Here is a 10,719-nt window from a genome sequence, read left to right as displayed (position 1 = left end):
CTTCCTAGGGCTGGGGTTACCGGTGTGTACCACCACGCCTAGTTTATGGGCTCTGTGACTCAAACCCCCAAGCTTCAGGCACTGAAGACAAGCACTCTGCAGACTCAGCCACATCCCCAGCCCAGTATGAACCGATACAAGATGAGTCATTAATTGACTGCTGTAGTGTTATCTTTTCTTTCTTACTTTTCTGTTTCCCTAATACATTTCGGCATTTTATTTGTGTATGTAAGGTGTGACTAAGTATATTAAACACCACTGTATTCTTATTTGGTGATCTCATTGAAGAGAATATTAACTTAATTTAAATATATAAAGACTGTCCACGTGTCTTCTCATATGCTTTATGCTTGGTCACTGTCACATTATCTTATTCTTTCTGAGTTTTGTTTCTTTAATATTTCCTGCCCATTCTAATTTTCCCAGTGAGCTGCTCTATGCCTTAACCTCCCGCACATATTTGGAGTTCCAGTAGTTAATTGCATCCAAAACTTTCAAAATCTGTATTTATTTATCAACTATAAAGACTGCAATTTTTACTCTGGTCTATTGAAAAAAATGTAGAAATTAAAAGCTGCATTCTCCTTTCCTTCCAGACTTTTCTCGATGCTGCCCTTTATTTTGAAAGGGACAATATTTTCCGCTTTAAAGAAGTATCATTTCTTCTTTTTAACGATTTATTTATTTATTACCTGTAAGTACACTGTAGCTATCTTTAGACATCTCAGAAGAGGGCATCATCAAATCTCACTACGGATGGTTGTGAGCCACCATGTGGTTGCTGGGATTTGAACTTAGGACCTTCAGAAGAACAGTCAGTGCTCTTAACTGCTGAGCCATCTCTCCAGCCCTGAAGTATCATTTCTTTACATATAACCTTTACCTCCCCTACAACTGTATTGCTAAATTATGTTTAGTAAGTTCAGAGTTCACTGCAGGAAGATTCACATTTCTTGGACCTCACTGCCTTGCTAAGCTGTAGTGTGTAGCTATAGTGTATACATGGTGCATTTGATATGTATATATGTATTATGTATGTATGTATGTATGCATGTATGTAAGAATGTACACTTGCAAATGTGTGTGGTATCAGTGTGTGCAAGTTCAAACTCCTTTACATGCATAGGCCAAAGGAGGGTGTCAGAGGTCCTATTCTAGCACTCCCCACCTTATCCTCTTGTGACAGGATCTCTTGCTGATCCTGGATACTGTAGTCCTTTTGGTAGGCTGTCTAACCAGCAGACATCAACAAAACCCTGGTCTCTGCCACCCAGGCTTTTTTCTGCTCCTATTGTTTCTCACTTCCATGTCTCTTTTTATTTTCCTACTCTCTTTCCTCCCCTTAACAGACTGGACCATTTAATGGAAGAAAGTATCCACATGATTCTTACTAGGAATTGATATTTTAATGTTCCTTTGACTTTTAAGATCTATTTCAGAGGGAAGCGAATATGCTTTGCTGCGTCCAGCACATCGCCGTGCCTCCTGGGCTACAGAATTACTCCATAAACTCTGCATTGATTTTCCTAGGCTCTAACTTTAGGAGCGAGCTTTATTTGTCCAGTGCTGAAGCACTGCCAAGAAAGAACCAGTCTGGGAATCGTCAGAGACGACGTGAGAGGGTAGTGAAAGAAAGGGTCTTCTCGAATCCTTTACTTCCTGTTTTCAGATCCAAAGGAAGAAAAATGCCTCTGACTAAAATTGGAGAGTTTAACCCAGAGAATTGCAGGAATGCCTTGAAGGACTCACACAGGCAAAAGAATCAAACAGGCAAAGATTTCCTGCTATGCCCTCCTCAAATGCATCCCCAGTCCCACAGTGGCTTGGAGCCAGAAGGAAGTGAACGTAAAGCCCAAGGCATCGAGTCAGTGCCCCTGCTGTAGCACAGGCTGCACTTAAACCCAGACTGCCTGACACCCACTCTCAAGCCAGCGCTTACAGGCTCAGCGGTCAGCAATCCCCATTCACATCACTCCTGCAGGGCCAGCTACGTCTGTGCAGAGGACCAGCCTTCATTTCAGAAGCAGTCAACTTCTTCCTGGTCCTCCCTGGGTGCCTCTTGATTCTAGTATTCTCTTAGCACTTCATGAGAACATTCTCTTGGAATTCACATCTCTGGTATTCCTTTCAAGGTATCCTCTTCTCCCTAAATTACCACAGCATTCACTAGGTCAGACCTTTCTCAGCCATTCTCTTCATGACCCTGGTGGTCACTGAAGCTTACACTTCAGAAGAAAGGTCTACTGTAAGGAGATTCATGAAGAGATGGGCTGATCTGCCTCTAGCCTGAGGTGGGGGGGGGGGACTGTGAGATTAGGGGTGTTTATTCACCAGCCAGCCTCTGGGAAGGATTTAAGGATGGGGAGCAGGTGGAAGGCACCATCCTTGATGCCCTCTGACCCCACTGACCCCTGCCTGCAGCACAAAGACTATTCTGGATTACCATACTGACACTGTGCCCGCTTACACTCCGATTTGCTGAATTTTTTTAGAAGATATTCTTCTTCCATCAGTTTTGGATAGAAAAGAACCCCATTGTTTAGAGGGATGCCTGTGAGGAAGGAGCAGAGATTGGAAACAAAAACAAGGCAGCCACATCCCGATCAGTTTGCTCAGCATTTCCATGGTACTGTGGACTCTGAACGATGAAAGTTCTCACATTCCCCAGGTAAACTTGATCCAGGTAAGCTTGCCTCTATTCAACGTCACCACCACGGGCAGCAAGGGGCACTGGTCCTCTCCAACTGTGCTTGCTCTTGAGTCTAAACATAACACACCCTCCGTATTCCAGCAACATTTTTCAACATTTTTGATCCTCACATCTCTAGGGAACACCCTCATTTTCATGAGTATTTTTACACTGAGTAAACTTATTGCTGTTTTCAAGGCTGGAAGAGACTGACTGCTTGGCCTCAGTCTTCCATCCTCTACCCAAAACTGGGAAGAAAAGTTCAGTGGTTTAAGTACATAGAAACTTAGAATAGTAAGAATTAGCTTTTCAGCAACCTTTTCTTCATTACAGAGTTTTAAATATTATGTTTGTACAGTCCATAAAGGTTTTTTTAAAAGTCTATATTCTACATATAATGTAATACAGATGTAAGCTATATTTTATGTTTGTGTCCACATAGTTATAATCTATATTTTATGCAATCTATTGACAAGTCATTATTTTGAAAAGGTTGTAAGTATTTTCACTTATTTTTAAAGGGTGTTAAGAAAACAGTTATTAGACCTGTGACTTAAAACTCTTTCCCACGAAGACCTAGAGTTCAGCAGAGGTGGCTCAAGGACAAAAGAAGCAGATGAGGGAGATGTGCCAGTGTCCCTACCCAGCTTCAGAGAAACTAGTGCCGCTTTGATCTGTGTGGACTTCTGTGCAAGATGCCAACTGCCGACGAGCATGGCAGTGCAAACCACCGACTGAGGCTCACTGCGCTGAAAGTTTGTTTGCTTTATTCTGCAATGTTGTGATTTACAAATAGGCTCTGTTGTTTATTTAATAATCACTAACCAGTTGAAGCTCTTAACAATCAGCATTTATTTTATTTCACTAATTCTCTTGGCACACTTGGCCTCCTGAATTGGAACACAGGTTTCTCCTGCCATCTGGTGGCAATATATGCCTATTGCAGGGACAGTTTCCAAATTATAGCTCTTCTGCAGCTGGGGTTGAAAATGCAAACCCCAAACACTGTTGATTTGTAGCGGGCTTTTTTTTTTTACATTCCTTTTAACATACAAAGCTCATACGTGTGTATTTCCTCATGTGTCCCTCGTGTGTGCCTCTTGTGAGCTCCTTTAGGCTGTAGGCTGGCTTCCTTTTATTGTCAACTTGAAATAGCCTAGGGACCTCAACTGAGGTATTGCTTAAATACCATTGGCCTGTGGCCATGTCTGCAGGGTATTTTCTTGACTGATGATTGTTGTAAGAGGCCCAAGTCCACTGTGGGCGGTTCCATCCCTGGGTAGGTGGTCCTGGGCTGTGTAAGAAAGTAAACTAAGCATGAGCCTTTGAGCAAGCTGTGGAGTGAGGCAGCAAGCAGCATTACAACATAACTCACCATGCTGGGGGAGCAGATCCGCCCAAAGCATGGTGTAGTGTCTTCATAGGGCAGAAGGAGCCTCAAAGAGTAGACAGGAACCAAGCTCAGGCTATGACCTGCACAGACCTGCTTCCAGTGACCCTCCTCTGTCACCCCTAAAGGCTCTACCATCTCCTGAAATGGCAGCACTGGCTGGAGACTACGTGTTCTAACACAGGAGCCTGGTTCAAACCGTCACAAGCTTGTGTTTGACCAGGAAGCTCAAGTTGCCGGTAGTAAGAACGCATCGTCTGAAAACTGAAAATCTTGGTGCGTGAGAGATGGCTCGGCAGGTTGGAGCAGTGGCTGTTCCTCCAGGGGCCTTGCATCCAGAACCCACATCCATCAGCTCACAACCACCAGTTACACCAACTCTACATCTCTTTAGGCCTCCTCATGTGACATATGGATGTGTGTAGTACATGCTCACAAGCACACACACACAGAGACACACCAACACAAGGGGGGAATAAAAACACGTATTTTTAAAAGAAAATCTTCTGAAAAGTGAAAATGTTGCATTTTTTTTTTAAAGGAGAGCTAACAGGTCTACTCCTTCCAATCCAGATCAGATGTAAAATACAGCACCCTGCTCCTTATAGAAGGCAGAAATCAGACTAATAAGATGAAAATTACTTCCTCCCTCACCTGGTTTTTCCACAGTCCCCTAGACACTTCTGATAATACTGAATAATCAGAAAAAAAGAGGTAACATAAGAAGAGGGAGAGATGCTGGGCTTTTAAAGGGAACTACAGGGACAAAGAATATGAGGGAAGATGTCACACAGAAAAGGGGGAGATGGCCCAGGGTGCAGAGACCCGAGAGACTGGAGCAGACTGTCTTAGGGTTTAATGAGAAACACAACATTAGTGTAGCTGTTTCGTGTGGGAATAGTGGCAGAGATTCCTATGAGACATCGGGGAAGGTGGAGTCAGCCCCCAGAGTGAGAGAATGCAGAGAATGGAGCAGGTCCAGACAGATGGCAAGAACAAAATGGGGACAGAGGTCAAACCCCCCCGGGAGAAAGCCCAAGTATCCAGCATCCTTGACAGAAATCACAGCCTCATCCTACAGGGCTTCAAGAGAGTGGATGTCAGAGATGAAGGGTTCTGTTCTCCTGAATGAAGGAGCGAGAGGAAAGGCCGGAGAATCCTTCAGCCCTTGCCCTTGCTGCTGACGGTGATCACATGGAACAGTACTTAACAGGCATCTACACTGCTCAGTGGATTCTATGAGAGGAAGCGGCTGGCTCCTCCCCTCCTGGGGCTACTTGGAATGTTGGAGCAACTGGCTTTATTAGGCATTTGCCTTTTATTTCAGATTGTAGCTTCTGCAAGGACGCAATAAATCTTTATTTAATCATTCATTAAATGATTATTAAACTAAGTGATCAGTAAATGTACCCTGCCGGGCGATCTGACACTCCTCACTGTATCCATCGCTCCTCCTCCTCATTCACCGAAGTTTGAGTGTAATGGGGACCGCTCTCCTTACCTCGGCCTCCCCTCCCTCCCATTCCTCTTCTCACATTTAAGTCACAGTTCCTCTCCTCTGCCCAGAGCTCTGCAGAGGAATAGCAAAGGCCTCCGAGTGGTTTAGAGTCCTATCTAGTCAGATCTTTGTTTCTCCTTGAACACACATCTCGGCCTGCGTATTCTGCTCACTCCACGTCAGCCGCACTGGCTATACTGACCACTTCACAAGCACACCCAGCTCCAAGTGGGATTCGAAGGCTTTGCGTCAGCTCTCTGTGTGGCTTAGCCCCTCAGAGCCTACTTTCCTCCCTCTGTGTCATTTTCTCTGGAAACAGATCCCTGGTCACTATATGTGAAATCCACAGAGCTCCCTCCCCCCACCCTCCCGCCCCCACCTAGAAAACCTTTCAGTCTTTCCGGCTCTATTTCTTAATAGTCCTTATGACTTCACCATACATGACATAATTTACTATTTTACTTAATTTCTCTCTCTTCTAATGTACCCCTGAGGAAGGCATTGAAGTCAGTTTTGTTCATGACTGCATCTCTAGTGTTTGACGTTTACTGCTTGTTGAATGAAATCCCTGGTTCCCAAGTAATTTAATTCCAAGATGGCACCTCAACGAAACAAACTAGCCTAGCAGGCAAAAAAGAATTTAAACCTTTTACTCAGCTTTTTAAAAAATACAAAAAAAAAAAAATTAAAGATCACAGACACAAGTAATAATCTTAAATTTTGCTTTTTACCTCTCTAGTCTTCCTAAAGTTTGGTAAGTCTTACTTAGCACTGCCTCTCCCCATTGGAGACTCGCCCACACACAGGAGATTCTAGCTGTCTGTCTGTCTCATTTCCAGGGACCTTTCCCCACCTTGTCTACCTGCACTACCAACGGTAAGTCTCAACAGAACGGCTGGGACCCACCCAGCTCCCTGTGGAGGGAGAGGGCAGAGCCCCAAGACGCAACCTTCTGCCCATGTGTTACACATGTAAGTACCAAGAGCAAGCATGCCAGGACCTTATGCCCTCTCCAAGGAGCTGTTTACCTGGGTGAAGTACTGTTAACTGTTGGGTATTTTTAACTCACAGGTGACCAGGTATGTAGAGATTAGAAACTTCTCTTTCTTCAAAACTCTAGTTTGAGAACCTCGATCTTTGGTGGCAGGGGATGTGCAGTATTCTGAGTCACTGAAGAGAAAAACCGAGTCAAACTCTGGCATACATGATATGGAATTTTAGTATGAGTGAGTGAATGAGTGAGTAAGAGAGTGAGTGAGTGTGTATGTGTGTGTAGGCCAGAGGTCAGCTATGGATCTCTTCTTTGTCTGTTCTCCACCTTATATATTAGACAAGGTCTCTCTCTGTCTCTGTGTCTGTCCCTCTGTCTCTGTGTCTGTCTCTCTGTCTCTGTGTTTGTCTCTCTGTCTCTGTCTCTGAACTTGAAGCTCACTGTAAGCATTCATCTGACGGACAGCCCATAGGTGACAGGACCTTCGGACTTCTACCCTTGAACCAGGGCGGTTAGGAGCCATGATTAAGAGAGAGAGAGAAGGAAAGAAAACCAAGAGTAAGTGTTCCAGTGTCAAACATTAGAGACTCACAGTACATGACAGGGTCAGCTATCAGGTCAGAAATGTGCAATATATCCCCATTTAGGCACAAGGGTTCTGATGCTAATCACACAAGTCATACGGCTGCTGAGAAGGGGTTGGAAAGATGGCTCAGTCAGGAAAGTGTTTGTCACTCAAGCATGGGGACCTGTGTTCAGATCCCTCGTGCCATTGTGAAAAGCTGAGAGCACTGTGGCACGTGCCTATAATCCTAGCACAGGCGATGCAGAGATAGGCAGAGCCCTGGAACTCATTAGCCAAATTTGGCTTAACCAAACCAGTGAGCTTAAAGTTCAGTGAGAGAGAGAGAGAGAGACCCTGTCTCAAAAATAAGGGCTGAAGAGATGGCTCAGTGGTTAAGAACACCGACTGCTCTTCCAAAGGTCCTGAGTTTGAATCCCAGCAACCACATGGTGACTCACAACCATCTGTAATGAGATCTGATGCCCTCTTCTGGTATGTCTGAAGACAGCTACAGTGTGCTTAGATATAATAATAAATAAATCTTTAAAAAAAAATAAGATGAATGACTAGAGAAGAGACCCATTGTTAGCTTCTGGCCTAAACACACAAACACACACACAAACACACAGACACACACACAAACACACAGACACACACACATACATACACGCACACACACATGCACTGCTGATAAAACAAATTCCTTCTTTGGGGCTAGAGTTTCGACCTAGCATGTTGGAGGTTTGATCCCCAGCACCACAGAGAAAAGCAATCTTCTTTGGTGAAAGTCATCATGAGATTTGGAGGAAAGTTAAGCCTCCAGGTAAGTTCACTCATTCATTCACTCTCTCTTTCATTCATTCACTCTCTCCAGCCACAAGTCTTTTTCAGGGCGTGACCCAATGCTCTCCTCCAGCTCTTCTGAACCTATTCATTCCACACCTGTCTATGGTCAGCTCTGAAGAGAAACTTTAGGAGCTATGATCTACTTGCATGAGACATAGATTTTTAAGCCCAGAAAAAGTTGAACAACCAAGACAAAAATCGTAGTGTCTTGAAAAATGAAAGTATCTATCTCTGGCCAGTTTTATTATTATTTCCTAGGTCTCTTGGCAGCCTACTCAAGATTCCAGGATTCCACAGAGCGCAATTTAAAATCCTTTGTCCTCTGTCAAGCTGACCTTCCAAAAACAGAGGTGGGCACACTTCTATCCTCCAGGCAGCAGTAGCGGTGAGGTACATCAGAGTGAAGGGAACTGGGTTTCATTATAGGTGCTCTGAGCCCGAAATGCGTCTCCCAGAGGGTCCATGCAGACTTATAAATAGTTGCAGTAAAAGAGTAAATAATGAATTTGTGCAATTGGAGGGAAAGCAGGGAAGCATTTCTGGTGATGGGGTGACAAGCATTTTAAAGACGGCCCACGCCTGGACCTGCGCCAGCATCTCACCCTACAGATGTAATAGCTTCATATACATTCATGAGCTCTGGCCTCCCAACCCTTCTTCCTCTTTTTCCATCACAATCATAAAAGACAAAAGAAAAGTGAAGAGCGGCAAGAAAGATAAACTTTAAGGGTCCGAATTGCAAACATAACCTGCAGTTTGTAAATTGCTTGGAGACCTTTGCAGGGAGAATGAAGAAAATGAAGAGGAGAACATACAGGAATATTGCTGTTTAGGGGAAAGCCCGTGCTCTGGGCATAAAGCCTTGTCTGGAGAATGGTTTCAAGGCACTGACTGAGATGTGAGATTGCTTTGAAGAAAGGACAGGCCTGATTCTCCACTCGCCATTCTTTCCACCGGTCTCCAGTGGCCACCTCCAAGGTCATTCACTCGTGGAAGCTCAGAGAGTCTATGGCTTTAGTTATATTTAAAAAAACCAGGGGCCTCCAGAGTCCTCGCTATGTTTGCTGGCCTTTGTTGCCCCCCAAACCCTCCCAGGTAGATCTTCCAGGAGTCTAACCCACAGCAAAGTCAGGGGTCCTCACACTTCTTTAGTGCGAGTCCCATTTCAGCCATTTTTATATAACCTACATTTTCTTCCAAAAAGGATTTACAGTCAACTGCAAAAAAAAAAAAAGGCTTTTGGATTCTCTGCATGTGTGCATGAATTGCTTTGTAATTTAGGTTGGGAGATTTATTGGTTGTAGACATAAACCTAAACACGCACAGAGAGAGAGAGAGAGAGAGAGAGAGAGAGAGAGAGAGAGAGAGAGCGAGCTGGCTGCCAGTAACATGATGTCAAGTGAGCCTTACACGCTGGGGTCCTTGTTCTGAAAGGCAAGCGCATGTTGCTAGCTCCAGCCAGAAGGAAAGCTGCAGTACAGCTGCAAAAAGAGGGAAAGATCACAGGCTGCCGCTCCCGCACCCGCACCCGGCTGTATGCTTCCACCAAAGGGGATGGGAGGTCAACTAGCCAGCTCAGCCAGGTCATCGGGCTGTTCTGCCTCTTTCCTGTGAGTGACCCCAGGCCCTAGCAAGCTGTTAGGGGGGCTCAGCGCCGCCAGAGGAGCCAGCCTTACATCAGAAGGGATGTAAGATGAAGGTCGTACCCATTCACGGTTAGCCCTGGCCTCGAGGTGGTTCCGCGAGTCCTTGGCTCAAGGCCAGTGTGGATAATTACATTTCACCTGCCCGAAGCCTCCTGCGCTTTCCCTCGGAGACCAATTCCTCTTCCGCGGCTGCTGTGATCCGGAACATAAATACTCTCTCACAGGCTGTAGTCTATGCCCCAGCAGCTGAGGCTTTGTTCCTTGCAAGGAAAACCCTCTCTCGGAGCCTTATTCCTTCAGCAAATGTTTATTATGCCCCCACTTAACAAGTGCTAAGCACCGTGCTGGACATGCAAAGATAAATAAGCAACCCAGTCCATTCGGGGCCCTTGAGAAGCTCAGACTAGTAGGAACGCCATCAATAAGAGTAGTAAATGACTCTTTTTTCTTTCTTTCTTTCTTTTTAAGGTATATAGACTATTTATTAACAGCAAAGGCCCAGAGACTCGTTTCTTCTTGGATACACCTCCAGTACGGCCCCTGCAGCCAGTGGTCTTGGTGTGCTGACTGCGGACATGAAGGCCCCAAAAGTGGTGCAGCCCCCTATGGGCTTGAATTTTCTTCAGCCGCTCCAGGTTCTCACGCAGCTTGCTATCTATACTGTTGGCCAGAACCTGGCTGTATTTCCCATCCTTCTGTCTGTTCAGGAACCAGTCTGGGATCTTGTACTGTCGTGGGTTCTGCATGATGGTGATCACACGCTCCACCTCCTCCTCCGCCCCATGTCCTTAATGGCAGTGATGACGAAGGCTATTTTCCACCGCCCATCAATGTTGGTGTTGAGTGCTCACCTCAACAGGAGTAAAGTGGAAGAGTAAAGGCCTTTTAAAATGAAGCAGTGGGAGGGTGTGAGGTCATGGCTCAGCTTATAAAGTACTTGCCAATCATAGGACATAAGTTCTGTCCCCTATAACTGGTTGATTCTGCTTCTGCTTCTGCTTCTTCTTCTTCTTCTTCTTCTTCTTCTTCTTCTTCTTCTTCTTCTCCTTCTCCTTCTCCTTCTCCTTCTCCTTCTCCTTCTCCTTCTCCTTCTC

General features: G+C 45.1%; 1 pseudogene; it reads right to left on the bottom strand.

Moving 5' to 3' along the window:
• Positions 1 to 2,429: 2,429 nt before the first annotated feature.
• Positions 2,430 to 10,719, bottom strand: part of LOC110293309 — a 17,757-nt pseudogene continuing 9,467 nt past the window's right edge.

The sequence above is a fragment of the Mus caroli genome, chromosome 4, assembly GCF_900094665.2.
Source record: "Mus caroli chromosome 4, CAROLI_EIJ_v1.1, whole genome shotgun sequence".
Lineage (NCBI taxonomy): Eukaryota > Metazoa > Chordata > Mammalia > Rodentia > Muridae > Mus > Mus caroli.
Note: the sequence above shows the minus strand (reverse complement) of the source record. Positions and strands in the feature narration are given on the sequence as shown.